The sequence below is a fragment of the Stenella coeruleoalba genome (assembly GCF_951394435.1).
Source record: "Stenella coeruleoalba genome assembly, chromosome: 14".
In the NCBI taxonomy this organism is placed as follows: Eukaryota; Metazoa; Chordata; class Mammalia; order Artiodactyla; family Delphinidae; genus Stenella; species Stenella coeruleoalba.
Window position 1 is genome coordinate 39,727,092 of NC_137160.1, and position 26,600 is coordinate 39,753,691.

General features: G+C 38.6%; 1 long non-coding RNA gene across 1 annotated transcript in view; it reads left to right on the plus strand.

The window, feature by feature from the left end:
* LOC307197540 overlaps positions 1-26,600 on the plus strand; it is a 102,346-nt gene that overhangs the window by 55,461 nt on the left and 20,285 nt on the right. The window contains exon 3 of the long non-coding RNA XR_013831442.1: positions 549-642. This is a non-coding gene — a long non-coding RNA (uncharacterized lncRNA). The remainder of the gene's footprint in view (positions 1-548; positions 643-26,600) is intronic.

Below are 26,600 nucleotides of genomic sequence, written 5' to 3' on the forward strand. Positions count from 1 at the left end.
TCTTCTGGGTTCCCTGCGACTCTGAGAACTGGGGTCTGGTTGATAGGTGGCGTGAGCCAGACTCTTTAAGAAGGAGTCTGGGAGGCAGGGCCTGCAGCCCCTGGGGAACCCAGGTGTTTTCATTCCAGGACCAACCGTCTCCCGGTAGATCTCTCGAGATTCTACGAGATCGGGCTTCCTCGGGGAAGAGAGCTGAAAGGAGCAGAGCGTTGGGCCCGGTGCCGCCATTCTCTGCGCCTCCCCTGCCGCTCGGTGGCTTCCAGCCCATCCTCTGCCCGTCCCTCCATCAGGCCCCGCACTTAACCGCCACGCAACCTAAGGCGCACAGCGCACCTTTGGGGCTCCTGTTTGCCTTCCTGGGAAGCCCCACACGGCATCCCTCCCTCCCCAGGCCCTATCCTTGGCCCTCAGGTGTCCGTCGTGGTGTTCAAAGAGGAGAACATTTCCTGATGGAGGGGCTTGGGTGAAGGGGCCAGCTCTCCCACCGCAGGGCGCTGGCAGTTGCGCCGGTTTCAAAGAGAAAGCAATGCATTCGGGCTGTTCTGCAGAGAAAAGGCTCCAGGAGTAGGCGAGGATGTTTCCTGGGACGAATTCGGGACACCTCACAGCTGCTGGCAGGAACAACCGGCCCCAAGGATGTAGGTGAGTGCCTGGGATTTTTTTTTTTCCTGCATGTCTGTGAGTGAGGGAGTGTGTGTGTGTGTGTGTGTGTTTGCACGTGTTTCTTTTTTTTCCCCAAAAACCTACTGCGAGAAGTGCACTAAAGTGACTAAGCTCTAGTTCTTTCTGGATAAGCGTGTTCAGGATGGGTAGCCCAAGGTGCATTAGGACCAGCTGTAACCTGTCTACTGGTTCGTATGCCTTGGGTTCTGAGAGTAAGGGCCATTTTTTCCCTTGGGACTGGTTTGTGCTGTGAAGAATGAGATTGGCTGCAGCTGTGCAGTGGAAGATGGCCAAGGCTGACAACACCAGGTATTATCAGGCGGGCTCCCATTCAGTTGCTCTGAGATTCCTTATTTTCTGATTTGAGAATATAACAGTGTGTCAGGTTGCTGCAGACTTTCACCTTTCCAGACGTAGGCCTTGTGCCACTGGAGCCTGTGCTGGTATCCTGGGCTTTGGTCCCTGGGGCTCTGGGACTCCTGGAAAGTAATAGGCTCCCAGTATTTATGTGTGAAGTTCTGTCCCCTGAGTCTCAGATATTCCTGCCCTTGTACCTCCTTTGGGACAAAGCCTGGGCCCTCCTTTCTGGGCCCCTGGGAAGAGCCACCATTACAGTGTGACTCTGATTGGTGGCATGAGCCAGACTCTGTACTGAAGAGCCTGGGTAGAGGCACCCAAATGCCTTGTCAACCAGTTGTCTGTTGGCACTGTCCTGTACTTAGCTTCTTGCTTGGAGATACCAGATCAAGAGGTCATCTTGTTAATATGATTGTGGCAAAATTGCTTTGACATAGTTTCCTGAGATTGAGCAGACGTGAGTGAAGGTGGGAGTGTGAGGGTGAGAGGGTGGTGGATCCTGATTTGAGGTGACACAGCAGCCCAAATGGGCAAGTAGGCATCTAACACTGAGATTATTTATTCGAGTGGGATGAGGTTTATAGGCAAATAGCAATTATAGTAATAATGATTAGTATAAATATTTATTTATACATATATAACCTTAATAAACATAGACTACCATAAATTATACATCTATGTAAAAAATAAACAAATATGTGAGCAATTAGAAAAAGGATAACAGGGCTTCCCTGGTGGGACAGTGGTTAAGAATCTGCCTGCCAATGCAGGAGACACGGGTTTGAGCCCTGGTCCGGAAAGATCGCACATGCCGCGGAGCAACTAAGCCCGTGCGCCACAACTACTGAGCCTGCGCTCTAGACCCCGTGAGCCGCAACTACTGAAGCCCGTGTGCCTAGATCCCATGCTCTGCAATAAGAGAAGCCACCGCAATGAGAAGCCCGCGCACCACTATGAAGAGTAGCCCCCGCTCACTGCAACTAGAGAAAGCTCGTGTACAGCAATGAAGACCCAACACAGCCAAAACATAAATAAATAAATAAATTTATAAAAATATAATAGGAAAATTACCTAATCTGAACAATAAAGAAAAAACAGGTTAAAAAATTAATAACAGACCCTCACAGACCTGTAGGATTATAAACATATCAAATATTTGTGTCACTGGAGTCTCAGAAGGAGATGAGAAAAAGTATGGGGCTGAAAAGGTATTCAAAAAAATTATAGATGAAAATACCCCAAATATGACAAAAGATATATGTCTACAGATATAAGAAACTGAGCAAATCCCCAACAGGATAAGCCCAAAGAAAGCCAAATCAAAACATATCATGATAAAAATTCTGCAAACTAAAGACAAAGAAAAAATTCTTTATCAATGAGAGAGAAGTGACACCTTACCCATAAAGGAAAAATAATTCAAATGACAGTGGATTTCTCATCAGAAATCACAGAGGCCAGATGAAGTAGCATAACATTTTTCAAGTGCTAAAAGTAAAGAATCATCAACTCACAATTCTATATCCAGTGAAAATATCCTTTAGGAAGGAAGGGTAAATTAAGACATTCTCAGATGAAGAAAAACTAAGAGGATCTGTTTCCAGTAGAACTACTCTAAAAGGATAGCTAAAGGAAGTTTTTTTTTTTTAACTTTTTATTTTATATTGGAGTATAAGTTGATTAACAATGTTGTGTTAGTTTCAGGTGTACAGGAACGTGATTCGGTTATCCATATACATGTATCATTCTTTTTCAAATTCTTTTCCCATTTAGGTTGTTACATAATATTGAGCAGAGTTCCCTGTGCTATACAGTAGGTCCTTGTTGATTATCCATTTTAAATATAGTAGTGTGTACATGTCAATCCCAAATTCCGTAACTATCCCTCCCCCCAGCCCTTCCCCTCTAGTAACCATAAGTTTGTTCTTGAAGTCTGTGAGTCTGTTTCTGTTTTGTAAATAAGTTCATTTGTATCATTATTTTTAGATTCTGCATATAAGTGATATCATATGATATTTGTCTTTCTCTGTCTGACTTCACTCAGTATCGTAATCTCCATGTTGCTGCAAATGGCATTGTTTCATTCTTTTTAATGGCTGAGTAATATTCCAATGGATATATGTACCACATCTTTTTTATCCATTCATCTGTCGATGGACATTGAGGTTGCTTCCAATTAGGTTTCTTGGCTATTGTAAACAGTGCTGCATGCAGTGAACACAGGGGTGCATGTATCCTTTCGGACCATGTCTTTCTCTGGATATATGCCCAGGAGTGGGATTGCAGGATCGTATGGTAGCTCTATGTTTAGCTTTTTAAGAAACCTCCATACTGTTCTCCATAGTGACTATACTAATTTACATTCCCATCAGCAGTGTAGGACGGTTCCCTTTTCTCCACACTGTCTCCAGCATTTGCTGTTTGTGGATTTTTTTGATGATGGCCATTCTGACTGATGTGAGGTGATATCTCATTGTAGTTTTGATTTTCATTTTTCTAATAATTAGCAATGTTGAACATCTTTTAATATGCCTCTTGGCCATCTGTATGTCTTCTTTGGAGAAGTATCTATTTAGGTCTTCTGCCCATTTTTTGATTGGGTTGTTTGTTTTTATGATATTAAGTTGCATGAGCTGTTTGTAAATTTTGGAGACTAATCTCTTGTCTCACATCATTTGCAAATATTTTCTCCAATTCTGTGGGTTGTCTTTTTGTTTATGGTTTCCTTTGCTGTGCAAAAGCTTTTGAGTTTAATTAGGTCCTATTTGTTTATTTTTGTTTTTATTTCCATTACTCTGGCAGACAGATTGAAAAACATATTGCTGTGATTTATGTCAGAGAGTGTTCTACCTATGTTTTCCTCTAAGAGTTTTATAGTGTCCAGCCTTACATTTAGGTCTTTAATCTATTTTGAGTTTATTTTTTGTATGGTGTTAGAGTGTTCTAATTTCATTTTTTTAACATGTAGCTGTCTAGTTTTCCCAGCACCATTTATTGAAGAGACTGTCTTTCCTCCATTATATAGTCTTGCCTGCTTTGTTGTAGATTAATTGACCATAGGTGCATGGATTTAGTTCTGGGCTTTCTATCCTGTTCCATTGATCTATATTTCTATTTTTGTGTCAGTACCATACTGTTTTGATGACCCCTCTAGGTGGTCACAAAGCACCAAGCTGATCTCCCTGTGCTATGCAGCTGCTTCCCACTAGCTATCTATTTTACATTTGGTAGTATATATAAGTCCATGTCACTCTCTCACTTTGTCGCAGCTTACCTTCCCCCTCCCCATGTCCTCAAGTCCATTCTCTACATCTGCATCTTTATTCCATCTTCTTTATCCATTCATCTGTCGATGGACAGTTACGTTGCTTCCATGTCCTGGCTACTGTAAATAGAGCTGCAATGAACATTGTGGTACATGACTCTTTTTGAATTATGGTTTTCTCAGGGTATATGCCCAGTAGTGGGATTGCAGGGTCATATGGTAGCTCTATTTTTAGTTTTTTAAGGAACCTCCATACTGTTCTCCATAGTGGCTGTATCAATTTACATTCCCACAACCTGTTGGGGGTTTTTTAATCACAGTTTCAATTTCAGTACTTGTTATTGGTCTGTTCATATTTCCCACATGCTGCGCACCACAACTACTGAGCTCACACACCTCAACGAGAGAGCCCGTGTGCCACAACTACAGAGCCCATGCGCCCTGGAGCCCGCGTGCCACAACTAGAAAGAGAAAACCTGCATGCCACAAGTAGAGAGAAACCTGCGCACCACTAGAGAGAAACCCACACGCCACAACTAGAAAGAAGCCCGTGTGCCACAACAAAGAGACTGTGCACCGCAATGAAAGTTACTGCATGCCTCAACGAAGATCCTGCATGCCGCAACTAAAACCCAATGCAGTCAAAAAAATAAAGAAAAAAAGATAATAACAAGTTTTGATGATGTGGAGAAACTGGGTCCCTCATACGTTGCTGGTGGGAATGTAAAATGGTGCAGCTGCTTTGAAAAACAGTTTGGCAGGTACTCAGGAAATTAAACATAGAGTTATCATACGACCCAGCAATTTCACTCCTAGGTATATACCCAAGTAAAATGTCCTGCAAAAAAATCTGTACATAAATGTTCATACCTGCATTATTCATAAATAGTCAAAAGTGGAAACAACCCAAATGTCTGTTAACTGATGAATGGATAAATCAAGTGTGGTATATCCACACAATGGAATATTATTTGGCAATAGAAAGGAATGAAATATTGATACATGCTACAACATGGATGAATCTTGAAAATATAAGCTAAATGAAGCCAATCAGAAAACACTATATTCCATTTATATAAAATCTCCAGAATAGGTAAATCTACAGAGAAAAAGTAGATTAGTGGTTGCCTAGGACTTGGGGAGTGATGGCTAAAAAGTATGGGGCTTCTTTCTGAGGTGATAAAAATGTTCTAAAATTGTGATGATGGTTGCACAACTCTGTGAATATACTAAAAAACTACTGAATTGTACACTTGTAATGAGTAAATTGTATTCTGTGAATTATATCTCAGTAAAGCTGTTACCAAAAAAATAAAAGAATTCGTGGAACATCAGTAAGGAAGAAAGAAAAACAGAAAGAGTAAAACTATGAGTAAATACAACAGATTTTCCTTTTCCTCTTAAGTTTTCTAAATTATGTTTGGTGGTTGAAGCAAAAATTACTACATTTTTTTTTCTTTTTAGTTGAAGTTTTTATTATTATCTAAAATTACTACATTTTCTGATGTAGTTCTCAGTGTATTTAGAGAAAATAGCTAAGACAATCATAATGTAAATGGGGAAGAGTAAAAGGAATCAAAGGGAGGTAAAGTTTTTTTGGTAAATATATCATGTGAATTTCTCAGTGTTCCTATAAAAGTCTCAGACTCCAGAGACTGGGGAATCAGTGTTCAATAAATGTAATGTTTGTTTTCACTTCGCTCAGAAACTAGATCTGAAGTCAACTGTTTCCCTACTAGTAGAACTAATTGCTTCCATCCATTAGCCTTGTTTTATCCACCCAAGAGCAAAAAAGTTACATTTCAGGATAGGTATCTAGGTTTGAGCATTATTTTTCTAGGTAATGGCTTTTGAAATTTCAAAAGGGATGAAACCCAGGACACACAGATATTTGTACATTTTAAAAGCTGAGAATTGGGCTGTTTGGACCCTTGAGATACTTATTTCAAAGTGTTCAAGTAAGACATTTCCAAGGAGATTCTTTCAGAAGGGGAGAGAGAGGCATCTGCCTTTCTCCTGCATATAAATGGCCAAAATTCACTCCTCTGTGTTTCTCACTTACAATGTAGACTTTGCATGTGTCTTTGTATTTGACCTGGCTCTCACTGTATTGTTCCAAGGACATGGGAGAAGCACATGCTTGTTATTTTCTGTAAGGTAAATAATAAGAAATCTACTCCTGATCTAAAAATCCCATGTGTACATTCAGGACACAATTAAAGAGGATGAGTGCTAAAAACATAACACTTCACTTGGACTGAAAAATGTTGACCTCAGTAGACTGATGTTATATACATATAGTATAATATCTTGAGCAAACTGCTGAAAAAAATACTATACGAAGAGGTGCCTTAAAAAGAAAAACTATTCAAAAAGGCACATGCACCCCAATGTTCATTGCAGCACTGTTTACAATAGCCAGGACATGGAAGCAACCTAAACGCCCATCAACAGACAAATGGGTAAAGAAGATGTGGTACGTATATACAATGGAATATTACTCAGCTGTAAAGAGGAATGAAATTGGGTCATTTGTAGAGATGTGGATGGACCTAGAGACTGTCATACAGAGTGAAGTAAGTCAGAAAGAGAAAAACAAATACCGTATATTAACGCATATATGTGGAATCTAGAAAAATGGTACAGATGAACTGGTTTACAAGGCAGAAATATAGACACAGACGTAGAGAACAAACGTATGGACACCAAGGGGGTAAAGCAGGGGTGGTGGGATGAACTGGGAGATTGAGATTGACATATATACACTAATATGTATGAAATAGATAACTAGTAAGAACCTGCTGTATAAAAATTTAAATTAAATTTAAAAAAAAATAAGAAAATAAAAACTCTAGAAGGTAAATAAAAGTGGAAGTCTAAGACGTACAGGAAGGAGTTCTGTTTTCCAGTTCCACAGGTAAGGAACTTGGAAGTCACCATCCATTCCAACAACATGTAAAAAGCTGGTCCAGACTGAAAAATCAACAACTCTTCTTGGATCCACAGAAGAGGGGAGGACACAGGGCAAACCACTGCCCCAGGATCAAAGAGTCAGGCGAATACAGGGAGTCCCAGCTTACCAGAGGAGCGGAGACTCATGAGCAGAATTCACTGCAGGAGCCAGAGTCAGGGTAGGAAAATCTGAACTATGATGGCTGGAGGCTCAGTGTGGACAAATCTGAGAGTTAAAAACTCCAGGGCACCCAGACACAGAGGGACCCTCACAATATTGTGAGATTTTCCCCCAGGAGCTCAATCAGATCCCCACAGTAGATATCAGAGAAGAATTACCTCGGGCATCTGGCATGGGGAGGGGAAAAGAAACCATTTTGAAATATGCCAAGAAATCTGTTCTTAACAAGACCTACCCTCAGGGGAAACTAGCAATTTATTTTATGGATTATCAACAAGCTGATTCTAAAGTTTATATGGAGAGACAAAAGGCTAAGAATAGCCAACACAAAACTGAAAAAGAACAATATTGGGCAACTGATTCTACCTGACTTCAAGCCTTATTATATAGCTATAAAAATTAAGACAGTATCGTATTGGTGAAAAGACAGACAGATAAGTCAATAGAACAGAATCAAAAGCCCAGAAAGAGTGCCCCATAAATATGGTCAACTACTCTTTGACAAAGAAGCAAAGGCAATACAGTGGAACAAAGATAGTCTCTTCAACAGTTGATGTTGGAACAACTGGACATTTACATACAAAAAAAAAATAACCTAGACAGAGACCTTACACCCTTCACAAAAATTAACTTAAAATGGATCATAGATCTAACTGTAAAATGCAAAACTATAAAACTCCTGGAAAATAACACAGGAGAAAACCTATGACTTTGGGTATTGTGATGCCTTTTTTAGATAGAACAACAAAGACATGATCCATGAAAGAAATAATTGATAAGTTGGACTTCATTAAAGTTAAAAACTTCTGCTCTGTGAAAGACAACCAAGAAAATGGGAAGACAAGACACAGACTGGGAGAAAATATTTGCAAAAGACACATCTAATAAAGGACTGTTATCCCAAATTTACAAAGAACTCTTAAACTACACAATGATAACACAAAAAGGGAAATCTGTAGATCAATATCCCTCATGAATATAGATACAAAAACTCTTAACAAGACATTAGCAAGCAGAATTCAGCAGTCTGTAGAAGAATTATACACTGACAAATAGGGCTTATTCCAGGGATGGAATGCTAATTCAATATTTGAAAATAGTGTAATACACCGTTGTGTTTGTTTCTTATTGCTGGTGTAACAACACAAGCTAGTGGCGTAAAAGCACAAATCTGTTATCTTACAATTCTAGAGGCCAGAAGTCCAAAATGGGTTTTACTGGCTTAAAATCAACGTGTCAGTAGGGCTATGTTCCTTTCTGTAGATTTTAAGGGATAATCTGTTTTTTCACCTTTTCTAGCTTCTAGGGGCTGCTTGCATCCTTGGCTCATGGCCCCCTTCCATCTTCAAAGCCAGCAATGTCCAGCTGAGTCTTTCTTATATCACATCACTCTACCACTGATTCACCCTCTTATACATTTAAGGAGACTTGTGATTGCATTGGGATCACCCAGCTAATCTAGGATAATTTCCCCACCTCAGGGTCAGCTGGTTAGCAACCTTATATCCATTTGCAAACTTAATTCTCCTTTGCAAAGTAAACTAACATATTCACAGGTTCCAGGGATTAGGACATGACCATCTTTGGGAGCCATTATTCTGCCTATAATTAGCCCTCCTATTGCCTGCTTTTTGGCCCTATCTTGGGCTCCTTCCCTTCACCTAACTATTCCTTGTCCACACTGCCCTAATCAGCTTGCTGACCTTCTTCCTGTCCTAGGGCCTTTGCTCTCACTGCTCCCCAACCTGGAAAATTGTCCACTTGCCCCATGGCTTGCTCTTTTGTACCTTCCACACTATGGTCAAATATCCCTTCTTTAGTTAGGCTGACCACCTGCTACAGAATGGCTCCTTCTGCCCTGTCACTCTGTCAACTGTTTTCGTTTTCTTCAAGGCACATTCTTTATTTTGTTTCACTTGTTTGTTTATCTGTCTCCAACCCTGCCTCCTGTCAGCTCCGTGAAGGCAGGGAGTTTGCATTCTGTTTCCCTGAATGGTGTGGGACATAGAGGAGGCTCTCAGTGTATATTTGGTGAATTAAGAAACAAATAAATGACAATCATCTGCAAATAATGAGAACACATTGTTGTTCTTGATGACGTTTTTTACCTCCTTTCTGTTGCAGATCTTAATGTATTGTCAGAACTTCCTGAACACTGTTAAGTGGTAGTGGTGACAGCAGGCATCCTTCTTTTGTTTGATTTAAATAACAAAGTCTCTAGGGTTTTATCGTTAAATAGAAATTTGGCTTTTGGTTTGAAAAAATATAAGTTAAAGTACAAGAGTACTTTAAAAAAACCCAAACATATTAAACACAACTTTTGCAACAAGTGTTTACTATTAAGGTTTTATCAAACATCTACTGGCCCAATACATTCATAGATTTTCTCTTAAACCTTAGTTAAATTTTCAGACAATCCCAACTTAGTTGAAGTGAATACTTCTTTTAATCTAATGTTGAATTCTTTCTTTTTATGTTGTATCTAGGAGTTTTGAGTCTGCAATCATGAAGGAGACTGGCTGAGACTTTTCCTTTCTTAAACATTTATTTTATTCAAGTATAGTTGATTTACAATGTTGTGTGAGTTTCTGGTGTACAACACAGTGATTCAGTTATATATATGTGTGTGTGTATATATATATATATATACACACACACACACACACATATACATTCTTTTTCATATTCTTTTCCACTACAGTTTATCACAGGATATTAAATATAGTAGTTCCCTGCACTATACAGTAAGACCTTGTTGTTTATCCATTCTATATATAATAGTTTGCCTCTGCTAATCCCAAACTCCCTATCCATCCCTCCCATACCCCCCTCCCCCTTGACAACCACAAGTCTGTTCTCTGTGAGCCTGGCTGGGACGTTTCTCTCTTTGGTCTACTGTTTCAAGTCAAGCTCTTTATCTCTAAACCTGCCTGTGGATCAGGGAAGGCCACACACTCAGAGTGCAGGATGGAATCAGGTGGGCCGGACTGAGTAACAGTGGAAGTGCTGAAGAGTAAATCCTACCTTGTTTCTTTTCACTTTTTGCAGTTTTAAATGTTTCTTTGCTGAAGTCAAACCAAGTCATGCATTGGTTAAGGAGGACTGGATTTCCATCCTTCTGGATTGGATCCCCTTCCAGCGGCCCAGTGCACAGTGTCCTTGGTCTGGTTTGGCACACAGCTCAGTGCAGCTGCCCTCACCACAGGCACCAGCCTTAGCAGAAGCAAATGATGAGAGCGGCGGAAGGGAAAAACCATCTGTTAATGCCATCTCTGTCAAGGTGTTATAACTCCCCAATGAGGCAGGCAGTTTAGACATGACAAAACAGAGGCCCGGAGAGATGAAGGGCCTTGCTAAAGGTCCCTCAGCTGACAGATGGCCCACTTTGGATTTGAACCTATGATTATCTGACTTCCAAGCCTGTGCTCTTTCCACAGGGCCACTGTCTCCTTTCACAACTGACCGTTTCACTTTGGCCACTGAAATGGCACAACTGTGTAGAGACCGTGTCCCTCTCCTTCTCCCCTCTCTTGACAGGATGTGCAGTACAATATTGCCTGATGTCTTGAAAGTGAAGGTTCTTCCTGGCCTATGAGGCAGGAGCTGAGGCCCTCAGGGTGGCCCCTCTGCACAGGCTTATAGGGAAGTACCTATGTGCAACCCAGCCCTTCTGCCTTCGGACCTGTAGCAGCTCAACCCCAGAGTCCAAAGGTGGGAAGGGGGGGCTTTTGAGGGATGTCAGCCAAGTGTGTCCCCCTAGGGTAGAATGGGGTGCTTGCCTGAGGGGAGCCGGGCACTGGCCCTGCACACCCTGCTCATCTGCTTAGGTGGTGGACTTACTGGGGTTCCCTCCACCACGTGAAAAACAGAGAGAGAGTGTATGGTGAGAGCTGCCTGCGGAGAGGTCCCTAGTTCCTAAGAGTGAAGAGGCAAGATGGCAAAGGAACCCACCGCCTGGGAGCTGGCTTCAGAGGGCAGTTCCCACCCGACACTATTGCTATGAGGTATATTTATCATTACTGTTGCTCTTTGTTCCCTTTTGTAGATCTGAATGCCTACCTGCTACCATTTCCTTTTAGTATGAAGAACTTCTTTTAGCATTTCTTACAGTGCAGGACTGTTGGCCACAGAGGCTCTCAGGTTCCATTTATATGAAAATGTCTTTATTTCACCTTCGATTTTTTGCTTACTTGTTTATTTTTTAAAGTGTACAATTCGGTGGTTTTAGTATATTTACAACGTTGCACACCATATCCACTATCTAATTCCAGAACATTTTTATAATCTCAAAAATAAACGCACACCCATTTCCAGTCGTTCCCCATTCCCTCTTCCCCAAGGTCGTGCCAACCACTAACCTATTTTCTGTCTCTGGGTGCCTAATCTGAACACTTCACATAAATGGAATCATAAAATGTGTTCTATCTGGCTTCTTTCATGCAGCATATTTTCAAAGTGCACCCATGTTGTAACATGCATGAATAAGTACTTAATTCCTTTTATTAAAAAAACATTTTTAAGAGCAGTTTTTAGGTTCACAACAAAATTGAGAGGGAGGTACAGAGATTTCCCATATACCCCCTTTCTCCCACACAGGTATAGCCTCCCACTTCACTCACCATAGTGGTACATTTGTTACCAAGGGTGACCCTTCATTGACAAACCATAATCACTCAAAGTCCATAGTTTCCCTTAGGGTTCACTCTTGGTGGTGTAAATTCTGTGGGTTTGGACAAACGTATAAAGACATGTATCCATCATTATAACATCATACAGAGTATTTTCGCTGCCCTAAGAATTCTCTGTGCTCTGCCTATTTATTCCTCCCCCCGACCCTTTCCCCTGGCAACTACAGATATTTTTATTGTCTCCATAGTTTTGATTTTCCAGAATGTCATATAGTTGGAATCCTACAGTAGGTAGCTTTTTCAGGTTGGCTTTTTTTCACCTAGTAATGTGCATTTAAGTTTCCCCCATGCCTTGTTTTTGGCTTGGTAGCTTTTATTTTTTAAGGGCTGAATAACAGTCCATTGTTATAATGTACCACGGTTTATCCATTCACCTTGGTTGCTTCCAAGTTTTGGCAATTATGAATAGAGCTACTGTAAACATCCGTGTGGAGGTTTTTGTGTGGACGAAAGTTTCCAAATCCTTTGGATAAATACCAAGGAGAATGATTACTGGATGGTGTGGTAAGAATATGTTTAGTTTTGTAAGAAACTGCCCAACTGTCTTCCAAAGTGGCTGTACCATTCTGCATTCCCACCAGCAACGAATGAGAGTTCCTGTTACTCTGTATACTCACCAGCATTTGGTGCATTCCTTTCTGTGCGTGTGGTAAAAAACACATAAAATTTACCATTGTAACCATTTTAACTATACTTTAGTGTTAAGTATGTTCCCACTGTTGTGAAAATACCCATTAAACTGCAACTCCCTTTTCCCCCCTCCCCCCAGCCCCTGGTAACCACAATTCTACTTTCTATTTCAATGAATTTGATTACTTTAGATATTTCATATAAGCAGAAACATATAATATTTGTCTTTTTGTGAGTGGCATATTTCACTTAGCATAATGTCCTCAAGGTTCATCCATGTTAAAGCATGTGTCAAGATTTCCTTCCATTTTAAGGCTGAGTAATAATCCACTGTGTGATTATATCTATATCTGTCTCACATTTTGTTTATCCATTCACATTTGTGTTGCTTCTGCATCTTGGCTGTTGTTAATAGTGTGCTATAAGCATGGGTATGCAAGTATCTCTTGGAGACCCCTGCTTTCAATTTTTTTGGATATATGCCCAAAAATAGGATTGCGGGATCACATGGTAGTTCTATTTTTATTTTTTGAAGAACTTCCATACTGTTTTCCGTAATGGTTGCACGATTTTACAATCCCACCAACAATGCACAAGTTCCAACTTCTCCACATCCCTGTCAACACTTGTTATTTTCTGTCTTTTTGATATTACCCATACTAATGGGTATGAGGTGATATCTAATGTGGTTCTGATTTGCATTCCTCTGATGATTAGTGATGTTGAGCATCTTTTCATATGCTTTTTGGCCATTTATATATCATCTTTGGAGAAATGTCTATTAAAATTTGTGCCCATTTTTTAGTTACGCTATTTTATTTTTTATTGATATGTAGGATTTCTTTATATATTCTGGATATTAATGCCTTTTTCAGATATGTGCTTTTGCAAATATTTTCTCCCATTACATAGTTTGCCTTTCACTTCGTTGATTTTGTCCTTTGACACACAAAAGTTTTTAAGTTTGGTATAGTCTATTTTTTTGCTCTTGTTGCTTATGATTTTGGTGCCATATCCAAGAAATCATCGCCAAGTCCAATGTCATGAAACTTTTCCCTTTTGTTTTCCTCTAGGAGTTTTATAGTTTTAGGTCTAAGTGCCTAAGTGCTCTAGCTAGGATTTCCAATGCTATATTGAAAAAAATAAAAGTGGTAAGAGCAGATATCCTTGCCTTGTTCCTGATCTCAGAGGGAAAACTTTCAGTCTTTCACCCTTAAGTATGATTGATAGCTGTGGGCTTTTCACATATGGGCTTTATTATGTTGCAATAATTCTTTCTTTTTTTAGTTTGCTGATTTTTTTTTTATCATGAAAGGGTGTTGAACCTTGTCATATGCTTTTCCGCATCAGTTGAGATGATCCTTTTTCATCCTTCATTCTGTTATTGTGGTGTATTGCATTAATTGATTTTTATAGGTTGAGCCATTTAAGCATTCCAGGAACAAATCCCACTTGGTCATGGTGTATACTCCTTTTAAAGTTCTGTTGAATTCTTTTTGCTAGTATTTTGTTAAGAATTTTTGCATCAATAGTCACCAGGGATAGTGGTCATAGTTATATTTTCTTGTAGTGTCTTTATCTGGCTTTGGTATCAGGATAATGCTAGCTTCATAGAATGAATTTGGAAGTGTACCCCCCTCTTAAGTTTTTTTTGAAGAGATTCAGGAGAACTGGTGTTACCTCTTTAAATGTTTGGTAGAATTCACGAGTGAATCTATCTGGTCCTGGGCTTTTCTTTGTTGGGAGGCTTTTTTTTTTTTTTTTTTTTTTTTTGTGGTACGCAGGCCTCTCACTGCTGTGGCCTCTCCCGTTGCGGAGCACAGGCTCCAGACGCGCAGGCTCAGCGGCCATGGCTCACGGGCCCAGCCGCTCCGCAGCCTGTGGGATCTTCCCGAGCCGGGGCACGAACCTGTGTCCCCTGCATCGGCAGGCGGACTCTCAACCACTGCGCCACCAGGGAAGCCCTGTTGGGAGGCTTTTGATTCCCTGTTCAATCTTTTTACTCAGTATTGGTCTGTTTAGATTTTCTGTTTCTTCATGATTCAGTCTTGGCAGTTTAAGTGTTTCTAGGATTTTATTCATTTCTTCTAGGTTAACTAATTTGTTGTACAACTTGGTGTACAATTGTTCATAGTATTCTTCTATAATACTTTTCTTCCTGTCATTGTAATGCCCTCTTTCATTTCTAATTTTAGTTATTTGAGTCTTCTCTCTTTTCTCATAATCTAGCTAAGGATTTGATAATTTTGTTGATCTTTTAAAATTCAACTCAGTTTCATTCATTGTTTTCTATTTTCCTGTTCTCTAGTTTATCTCTGCTCTAATCTTTATTATTTTCTTCCTTATGCTCCCTTTGGATTAAGTTTTTTCTTCTTTTTCTAGTTTCTTGAGTTGTAAATTTGGGTTGAGGTCTTTCTACTTCAGTATAGTACTCATTTATACCTGTAAATTTCCCTCTTAGCACTGCTTTCACTGCATCCCATAAGTTTTGGTATGTCGTGTTTTAATTTTGACTTGTCTCAGGTATTTTATAATATTCCTTGTGAATTTCTATGTTGCATTGGTTGTTTAAAAGTGTATTGTTTAATTTCCACATATTTGTGGATTTTCCAGTTTTCCTTGTGCTGTTGATTTCTAGTTTCATTCCATTGTGATGGAGAAAGATACTTTGTATGATTTCAATAGTCTTGAATTTATTAAGAGTTGTTTTGTGGCCTAATATGTGGTCTATCCTGGAGAATGTACCATGTGCACTTGATAAGAATGTACATTCTGCTATAGTTGGGTAAAATGTTCTGTATATGTCTGTTAGGTCCAGTTGGTCTACAGTGTTGTTCAGTTCCTCCATTTGCTTGCTGACTTTCTGTCTGGTTGTTCTATCCATTATTGAAAGTGGGGAATTGAACTCTCTTACTAGTATTGTGTTTCTGTCTATTTCCCCCTTCAATTCTATCAAGGTTTGCTTCATATATTTAGGAGTTCTGAGGTTTGGTACATAAATATTTATAACTGATAAATCTTCTTGGTGAATCGACCCTCTTATTATTGTACAATGTCCTTCTTTGTCTTTTGTAATAGTTTTTGATTTAAAGTCTGTCTGGTTTTAGTATGGCCACTCCTGCTCTTTTCTGGTTACCGTTTGTATGGAATATCTTTTTCCACCCTTTCACTTTCAGCCTATGTGTGTCCTTAGATCTAAAGTCTCTTGTAGACAGCATGTAGTTGGATCACTTTTTTAAATCCATTAAGCCAATCTGTGTCTTTTGATTGGGGAGTTTAATGCATTTACATGTATTTAAAGTAATTATTGACAGGGAGGGACTTAACAATTGCCATTTTGTTCATCGTTTTCTGTATGTCTTGTAGCTTTATTGTCTTTCTTACTTTGTGTTTCATTTTTTTGGTAGTGATACACTTTGATTTCTTTCTCATTTCCTTTTGTGTATATTCTATAGATATTTTCTTTGTGGTTACCATTGCAATTAAATATCTTAAAATTGTAGCTTTCTGTTTTAAACTGATAACAACTTAGCTTCAGTTGCAACTCTATTCCTTTACAGCTTCACCTCACACACTTTGTACTATTGATGTCACCAATCACATCTTTAAATATTGTGTAATATAGATTTATGGTTATTTAAATTTTTGTCATTTAAATTCTATGCATTAAAATTACAATAGAAGAGGTTACTATATTTGTTCATGCACTTACCTTTATTGAAGAGCCTTATAATTTCAGCAACAGCTTCATGTTGCTGTCTATTATCTTTTCACTTCAACTTGAAGGACTCTTTTAGCATTCCTTGTAGAGTAGTTCTAGTGCTAATGAAATCCCTCAGCTTTTATTTATCTAGGAAGGTCTTAATTTCTCCTTCATTTTGAAGGACAGTCTTGCCACATACAGTATTCTTGGTTGAGTTCTTTTCTTTTAGTACTTTGAATATATCATACTACTCCCTTCTGGCTTTCAAAGGTTATGCTGAGAAATCTGCTGATAATCTTATGGAAGCTCCTTTGTAAATGATATATTGCTTTCCTCTAACTGCTTTCAAGATCATCTGTCTTTGACTTTAGACAATTTGATTGTAATGTGTCTTGATGTGGTTCTCTTTGGATTTACTCTAGTTGGAGTTCTTTAAATTTCTTAAAATCTGTATGTCTATTTTCTTAGATTTGGGAAGCTTTTGACTGTCATTTCTTCACAGAAACTCTTTGCCCCTTTCTCTCTTTCTTCTCCTTCTGGGATTTCCTTAATGTGTACATTAGTCCCCCTGAGAATGTACCATAAGTCCCTTAGGCTATCTTTGGTTTTTTTAATATTTTCTTATTTGCTCCTCTGACTCAATAATTTCAAATGACCTGTCTTCACTTTTGCTAGCTTGGTCAAGTCAGCTGTTGAACCCCTCTATTGAATGTTTTTTTTTTTTCGCTACGCGGGCCTCTCACTGTTGTGGCCTCTCCCACTGCGGAGCACAGGCTCCGGACGCGCAGGCTCAGCAGCCATGGCTCACGGGCCCAGCCGCTCCGCGGCATGTGGGATCTTCCCAGACTGGGGCACGAACCCACGTCCCCTGCGTCGGCAGGCGGACTCTCAACCACTGCGCCACCAAGGAAGCCCTATTTAATGTTTTTAAAAATAAATTTATTTATTTATTTTTGGCTGTGTTGGGCTTTTGTTGCTGCATGTGGGCTTTCTCTAGCCACGGCGAGCAGGGGCTACTCTTCATTGTGGTGTGTGGGCTTCTCATTGCGGTGGCTTCTCTTGTTGAGGAGTGTGGGCTGTAGGCACACGGGCTTCAGTAGTTGTGGCACACAGGCTCAGTAGTTGTGGCTTGTGGGCTCTAGAGCACAGGCTCAGTAGTTGTGGCGCACAGACTTAGTTGCTCCACGGCATGTGGGATCTTCCTAGACCAGGGCTCGAACCCATGTCCCCTGCATTGGCAGGAGGATTCTTAACCACTGCAGCACCTGGGACGTCCCGACTCTATTGAATTTTTTGTTCAGTTATTGTATTTTTCAGCTCCAAAATTTGTTTGCTTTTTAAAAAAAATAGTTTGTCTCTTTGTTAATATTCTTATTTTGTTCATTCATCATTTTCCTAATTCAGTTTAGTTGTTTGTGTTTTCTTTTAGTTCACTATCTTTATAACAATTATTTTAATTTTTTGTCAGGGAGCTCATAGATCTGCATTTCTTTAGGGTTAGTTTCTAGAGTTTTATTTTTTTTCCTTTGACTGACCAACATTTTCCTGTGTCTTTGTATGCCTTACAATTTTTTTCCTGAGATTTGAGCATTTGGAAAAAATAACCACCTCTCCAAATCTTTGCATACTAGCTTTACACAGGGAAGACCTTCACCAATCAGCCTAGCTGTAGGTTCTAAGACCTCTCAATTTTTTATCTCTTGCTCCCCTTGGTGTCTTCCTGCAAAGCTGCTGCTCTGATATGCTGCTTGCCTCTGATTTCAGCAGCTTCCCAAATTCTGGTACTGATCCTGTTAAACGCTCTGAATCAGGCAAGACAGAAAGCAGTCCCTCAGGCTGCTCCCAAGCAAGCCAGAGTGTTGGCTACATGGTCCATCTTTTGTTTCTATCCTGAGGGAGGAGCAAGGATTTCCTCTATGCTGTGCTACATAAAGGAAGGGGCATGAACAGGTGCATCAAACGTGAATTTTCCTACCCCTTTTGCTGGAGTTCCTTCTTGATTTTACAATAGCCTGGTGCCGTAGCTTCTCAGTTGGTCTCTAGAGTTCTCAGAGAGGTTCTCTGTATATTGTTGTTAACTCAATGTCTTTGTGGGGGAAGGTGGACCTGTAGCTTCCTAGTCCACCATCTTGCTGATGTCACTCTCCAGTGGTTAATTCTTTTTTGTGACTGAATAAAAAAGAATTGTTGTATGGAGATATATTTTATTCATCCATTCATCAGTTGATGGACATTGGGTTATTGCCACTCTTTTGCTATTATGAATAATGCTGCTATGACTGTTTATGAACAAATTTTTGTGTAGACATGTTTTCAGTTCTCTTGGGTATAAACCTAGGAGTGAAATTACTAGGTCTCTTGCAGCAACATGGATGGACTTAGAGATTGTCATACTGAGTGAAGTAAGTTAGACAATCAGAAAGATATCGCTTATACGAGGAATGTAACAAAAATGGTACAAATGAACATATTTACAAAACAGAAACAGGCTCACAGACTTAGAGAATGAACTTATGGTTCTGGGGAGAAGGGTGGGTGTAGGAAGGGACAGGGAGTTTGGGATTGTCATGTACACACTGCTATATTTAAAATGGATAACCAACAAGGACCTACTGTATAGCATAGAGAACTCTGCTCAGTATTATTTAACAACCTAATTGGGAAAAGAATTTGAAAAAGAATAGATACATGTCTATGTATAACTGAATCACTTTGTTGTACAACTGAAACTAACACAACATTGTTAATCAACTATACTCCAATATAAAATAAAAAGTTAAAAAAAAAAGAAATTACTGGGTCTTATGATCACTCTATGTTTAACTTTTTAAGGAACCTGCAAAATGTTTCCCATGGCACCTGCACCATTTTACACTTCTACCAGCAATGTATGAAGATCCTGATTTCTTTATATCCTCAGCAGAACTTATTGTCTTTTTCTTAATAGTCATCCTAGTGGGTGTGAAGTGGTATCTTATTGTGGTTTTGATTTGTATTTCCCTGATGGCTAATGATGTTGAGCATATGTTCATATTCTTATTGGCCATTTGTGTATCTTCTTTGGAGAAATGTCTATTTGATTCTTTTGCCCATTTTTTAATTGGATTATTTGTCTTTTTATTGTTGAGTTGCAAGCACTTTTCATATATTCTGGATAAAAGTCCCTTATTGAATATATGATTGACCAATATTTTTTTCCCATTCTCTGGGTTATCTTTTCACTTTCTTGATGGGGACCTTTGAGAGCACAAAAGCTTTTCATTTTGATGAATTTCAATTTCTGTATTTCTTTCTCTTTTTACTGGTGCTTTTTAGTTTCATATCTAAGAGATCGTTGCCTAATCCAAGGTAATGAAGATCATGCTTATGTTTCCTTTTAAGAGTTTTATAATTTTAGCTCTTACATTTGGGTCTTTTATCCATTTTGAGTTAATTTTTGTATATGGTATAATATACAGGTCAAACTTCCTTCTTTTGCATGTAGACTTCCAGTTGTCCCACTACCATTTGTTTAAAAAACTACTCTTTCCATTAAATTTCCCTGGCACTCTTGTTGAAAAATCAATTGACTATAAATGTAAGAGATTTTTAATGGACTCAGTTCTATTCCATTGATCTGTTTGTCTGTCCATATACAAACCCCACACTGTCTTGATTACTGTAGCTTTGTAGTAAGGCTGAAAATCAAGAGGCTTAACACTCCAACTTTTGTCCTCTTTCCAAGATTACTTTGGTTATTCTGGGCCTTTTGAATTTCCATATGAATTTTAGGATAAGTTTGTCAATTTCTGCAAAAAAAGGCACCTGGGATTTTGATAGGGACTTATTGAAATTGTAGCTCAATTTGGGAAATATCACCATTTTAACAATTTTAAGTCTTGACTCATGAACATGTGATTTTTTTAGGTTCTCTTTCAGTGATTTTTTAAAAAAAGTTTTCAACGTGTAAGTCTTGCACTTTTTTGTTAAATCTATTCCTGAGTATTTATTTATTTTTGATACTATTTTAAATTAATTGTTTTATTAATTTTATTTTTGAATTGTTCATTGCTAGGGTATAGAAATACAACTGATTTTTGAGTATTGATCTTGTCTTGCAACCTTGCTGAACTCATTTATTATTTCTAATTTTTTTTTTTTAGTGTACTCCTTAGAATTTTCTATATAGGAGATCATGTCATCTGCAAGTAAAGATAGTTTTAGTTTTTTCCTTTTCAATCTAGATGTTTTTTCTTGCTTAAGTGCCTTGGTTAGAATCTCCAGTACAATGGTGAATAGACATGGCAAGACTGAACAACCTTGTTGTTTGTTTTCCTGATCTTAGGGGGAAAACATCCAGTCTTTCACTGTTAAATATCATGTTAGCTGTGGATTTTTCATAGAGGCCCTTTGTTAGATTGAGGAAGTTCCCTTCTATTCCCAGTTTGTTGACTGTTTTTATCATGAAATGGTGTAGGATTTTATCAAATATCTTTACTGCATCTGTTGAAATGATCATGTGGTTTTTGTCCTTTATTATATTAATATGGTGTATTACATGGATTTCATATGTTGAACCAACCTTGCATTCCTACGATAAATCCCACTTCATCATGGTGTGTAATTATTTTAATATACTGCTGGGTTTGGTTTACTAGTATCTTTGGTTTACTAGTATCTTTTGTTGAAGATATTTTCATCGATAATCATCAGAGATATTTGTCTTTAGGTTTTTTCCTTTCCTTTTCTTGCGATATCTTTGTCTGGATTTGGTGTCAGGGTAATGCTAGTCCCATAAAATGAATTGAGGTGTTCCTTCCTCTTCTTTTATGGGACAGTTTGTGAAGGATTTGTGTTAATTCTTCTTTAAATGTTTAGTGAATGTACTGATTTAAAATAGTGTTTCCCCAAAATTCACATCTACTCAGAACGTCAGAATGGGACCGAATTTTGAAATAAGGTCTGTGTAAGTTTCCTGGAGCTGCCATAACAAAGTACCACACACTGAGTGGCTTAAACAACAGAAATTTATTGTTCTGGAGTTTGGAGACTAGAAGACCCAAATCAAGGGGTTAGCAGAGTTGATTCCTTCAGAGGGTTGTAAGGGATAATCTGTTCCTTGCTTCTCTCCTAGGTTCTGTTACTCTGAGGTATTCCTTGGCTTGTAGATGATGTTCTGTGTCTTCTCATCATCTTCTCTCTATCTGTGTCCCTCTCTGTGTTCAAATTTCCCATTTCTATAAGGACATAAGGCATATTGGATTAGGGCCCACCCTAATGACCTTATTGTAATTTGATTACCTCTGTAAAGATGCTATTTCCAAATAAGGTTTATATTCTGAGAAACTGAGGGTTAGACTTTAACATATCTTTCTTGGGTGGACACAATTCAACTCATAACAGTATTGTAGATATAGTTAGCTAAGAGGTCAAATTAGATTAGGGTGGGCCCTCAGCCCAGTATATTTAGTGTCCTTTAAGAGGAGAGACACAGACGCAGTATAATGCCATGTACAGAAAATGGCAGAGATTGGAGTGATGCATCTACAAGCCAGGGATTGCCAGCAATCATGGAAGTGAGGAGAAAGGCATGACACAACTTCTCCCTCAGCCTTCATTCTCTGTCTTACCTCCTTCTGAGTATCAGATGCATGTGCTTGATTATCATGACTTTTCCTCTTTTTAAAAAATATCATTTTATTAAATGATATGTATAAATTTTTTATAATTACAGATTTTTATTAAACTGTGCCACCTAATGAAGAACTAAGAAGAAATAATATTTTTCTGCAAAGTGCCTATTTATTACAGAACAATGGAAACAAATAAAAATTATTGGTTTACTCTTTCAACAAATATATATTTATTATCTATGTTCCAAGCACTATATTTGTCACTAAATTCTATCATGAGGTTTGGTTGTTTATACAGCTTATCATTTAGGGGTAAGATAGGGTAAACATCCAACTAATTATATGATGAAACATTTTGTTAAGAGCAACAAAGGAAAAGATTATATAGTGAATAAAAGGGGTGCCTGTTTGGAATTGTGTAGTCAGGGAAGGTCTTGATAAGGAAGGGGCATTTATTTAAGGTATGAATAATAAATGGAAAATAGCTGGTGTGTGTCGGACTTTTTAGGAAAATCAAGGCACAGCACATGTAAAAGCCTTCATGTGAAAAAGAGCTTGGTTTGTTGGAGGAACTGAAAGACAATGGTGGTTGGATCATAATGATCAAAAAGGAAAGAAGCTGAAAATGATGTTGAAGAGGGAGATAGGCTTTTCTATAGATGATGCATTCTATTATTAACACAATTAGAAGCCACTAATTTTTTTAAAAATAATATTAAGTAAAGTTATAAATTTTATAAAAATTTTTCTTTTTATTTTTCTATGTATAAGACTATCAAAATTTAGCAGTCTTTTTACAGGGCTTTTGGATGACGTTTGTTTCATTTACAAACTTAAACACCTTCAAATATTTAAAATGTCACTTGATAAATATTTCATTTTAATTGAATTATATAGTTGATTTACAATATTATATTAGTTTTGAGTGTACAACATAGTGATTCAAAGTTTTTATAGCTTATATTTCATTTAAAGGTATTTTAAAATATGGGCTGTATTCCCTGAGCTGTGCAATATATCCCTGTAGCTTATTTCTTTTATATATAGTACTTTGTACCTCTTAATTCTCTACCCCTCTCTTGCCCTTCCTCTCTTTCCTCTCCCACTGGAGAGGTAGCTAGGGAGGTAACTGGTAACCACTAGTTCTCTATATCTGTAAGCCTGTTTTTGTTTATTATATTCATTTGTTTGTTTTGTTTTTAGATTGCACGTGTAAGTAATAACATACAGTATTTGTCTTTTTCTGTCTGACTTAGTTCACTAAGCACAATGCCCTCCATGTCCATCCATGTTGTTGCAAATAGCAAGATTGTATTCTTTTTTGTGGCTGAGTAGTATTGCATTGTATGTATGTATGTGTGTGTATGTGTGTGTGTGTATATATATATATATATTACCATAGCTTCTTTATCCATTAATCTATTGATGGGCACTTGCTTCCGTATATTGGCTATTGTGAATAATGCTGCCATGAACACTGGAGTACGTGTATCTTTTTGAAATTAGTGTTTTCATTTTCTTTGGATCAGATTGCCTATCTCCAGTGCATTTACTTCTTCTGGGGTTTTATCTTATTCCTTTGTTTGAACCATGTTCCTTTCTCCTCATTTTGCCTAACTGCTGTTTTTATTTCTGTGTTATTTGTTAGGTTGGTTACTTTTCCCAACCTTGGAGAAGTGGCCTTTTGTAGATGTCCTGTGTGTCCGAGCAGCGCATTACACTCTCATCACCAGAGCCATATGCTCTAGGGGTGCCCTTTATGTGGGCTGCTGGTTGGCAGGGCTGGGACATGAGGTGGCGGGGTGCCGCACTGTTGTGGGGTGTTGGTCCTGTGGCTAGTGCTGGCCCACTGGTGGGCTGAGCTGGGTTCTCGGGTGGGTGGTTTGGGGGCTGGGCTTCCAGGATCCAGTATTGGCCTTTTGGCAGGTGGGGCCAGTTCCTGACATGGTTGGCTGCAGGGTCCTGGGTGTCTCAAAGCTGGTGCTGGTTTGCTGCAAGTGGGACCGGGGTGCCCATGGAAGGAGGTAAACCCAGGGTCTTCCTGCTCTGCCATCTTGACAAAGCCCCTGCCTCTCAGACTGTCTCTTCCTCATCTTCTTCACTACCCGTGGTTCAGTTTGAAAAAATTTTATTGACTTGTGTTCACTGACCCTTTTTCTATTGTGTCCTATTTGATATTAATCTCATTCAATAAATTCTTTGATATTTTTCAGTATTAGGATTCTAATTTTCTCTTTTCTAATTTCTATATCTTCTGAAATTTCCCAATTTTATTATAGCCAGTTTTTCAATATCTATTTTAAAAAAACACATACTTATTTTGAAGAGCTTGGCTGCTAATTCCATTATATAGGTTATCAGTGGGTCTGCTTTTCTTGACTATTTAACAAAATAAAGATCACTTTCTTGTCTCTTTATCTATTACTTTTTCATTTTGTACTGAGCACTGTGACTGATGTATTGAAGAGATTCTGTTATCTTCCTCAGAAGACTATTGAGTTTTGTCCAAGAAGTCAATTAAATTATTGGCAGATCAACTTGATGTTACAGAGGCTTGGTTTTACACTTTGTTGAGTCTGGTCTTTTCCCACTTGGTTCTTGGCCCTAGGAATAGCTCTAAATCCTTAAGAAAAATGGTCTTTATTCCTATGGCTCTTATTGGGTTTCAACATAAAGTCTAAAGTGTTTATCAGGCCCCCGGAAATTGGAAGAATGTGAACTTGAAACTTTGTATTCTTGGTACCAAGCAACCTCTAAGAGCTCTGCTCAGATCTTCTGCCTTCCAGCTGTTTTCCCCTGGGCTTCCTGGAGTTTCATCCTGTACACACTTAGTTGAATAAGCCAAGGATTTGAGGAAAATTTTGTATGCAGGTTTGGGGGTTCCCCTATGGCTCCTTCCTGTTGGGATTTCCTCCCTCCATTTCCAGCCACTCTGTTTCCTTCTAAATAAGATCTCTTACTCCTCAGCGTAAGACAACAGTCACTGCCTGTATGAACACTACTTTAGTGAGCTGTGTGCATTGGGGATCCTCTCTGTGGAAAAGCTATATATATGTCATTTTATCCAATGAAGGTCCTGCTAAACAAGCGTCAAATCCCCTACTTTTTCTGTCTTTTGTTCACTCTCCAGGGCCTTCAAACTTTCTTTTTAAAAATTGTCCTGGGGAATTCCCTGGTGGTCCAGTGGTTAGGACTCTATGCTTCCACTGCAGGGGGGGCCCGGGTTTGATCCCTGGTTGAGGAACAAGATCCCACAAGACAAGTGGCATGGCCCCCCCGCAAAAAATTGTTGTCCAGGGTCATTAACTTATTGACTTACTGGGAAGAGGTTTAGCCTGACCCAAGCTACTCTCACTTTGCCTGAACTTTTTTTAAATTCTTTTTTTTGTTAATTAAAGTGTAGTTGAGTTACAATGTTATATTAGTTTCAGGTGTACACATAGTGATTTGATATTTTTATAGATTATACTCCATTTAAAGTTATTATAAAATATTGGTTATATTCCCTGTGCTACACATTACATTCTTGTATCTTACTTATTTTGTATCTAGTAGTTTGTACTTCTTAGTCCCCTTCCCCTATCTTGCTCCTCTCCCCACCACTCTCTCCACTGGTAGCCACTAGTTTGTTCTCTGTATCTATGAGTTTGTTTCTGTTTTGTTATATTCATTCATGTGATTTATTTTTTAGATTCCACATATAAGTGAAAACAGCGTTTGCCTTTCTCTGTCTGATTTGTTTTACTAAGCGTAAACCCTCCAGGTTTATCCACGTTGTTGCAAATAGCAAATTTCATTCTTTTTTATGGTTGAGTAATATTCCATTTGTGTGTGTGTATGTGTGTGTGTGTACCACAGCTTCTTTATCCATTAATATGTTGATGGACACTTAGGTTGTTTCTATGTCTTGGCTATTGTAAATAATGCTGCTGTGAATATTGGGTGCATGTATCTTTTCTAATTAGTGCTCTTGTTTTCTTCAGATATAAACCCAGGAGTGGAACTGCTGGATCATATGGTAGCTCTATTTTTTATTTTTTGAGGAACCTCCATTGTTTTTCATAGTGGCTGTACCAGCTTACATTCCTACCAATAGTGAAATAGAGTTCCCTTTTCACCACACCCTTGCCAACACTTATTATTTGTTGTCTTTTTAGTGATAGGTATTCTGACAGGTATGAGGTGAAATCACATTGTGGTTTGTTTTTCTTTTAAGAAGGGTAGTGGCTTTAAGACATTTAAGAGGCAATCACCACCAACTATTATATTTTCTTGGAGTATAGTTGCTTTACTATGTGTTAGTTTCTGCTGTACAGCAAAGTGAATCAGCTATATGTATACGTATATCCCCTTCTTTTTGGATTTCCTCCCATTTAGGTCACCACAGAGCATTGAGTAGAGTTCCCTGGGCTATATAGTAGGTTCTCATTAGTTATCTGTTTTATACATAGTAGCATATATATGTCAATCCCAGTCACCCAATTCATCCCACCCCCGCCTTTCCCGCCTTGGCGTCCATACATTTGTTCTCTATGATATGCATTAATAT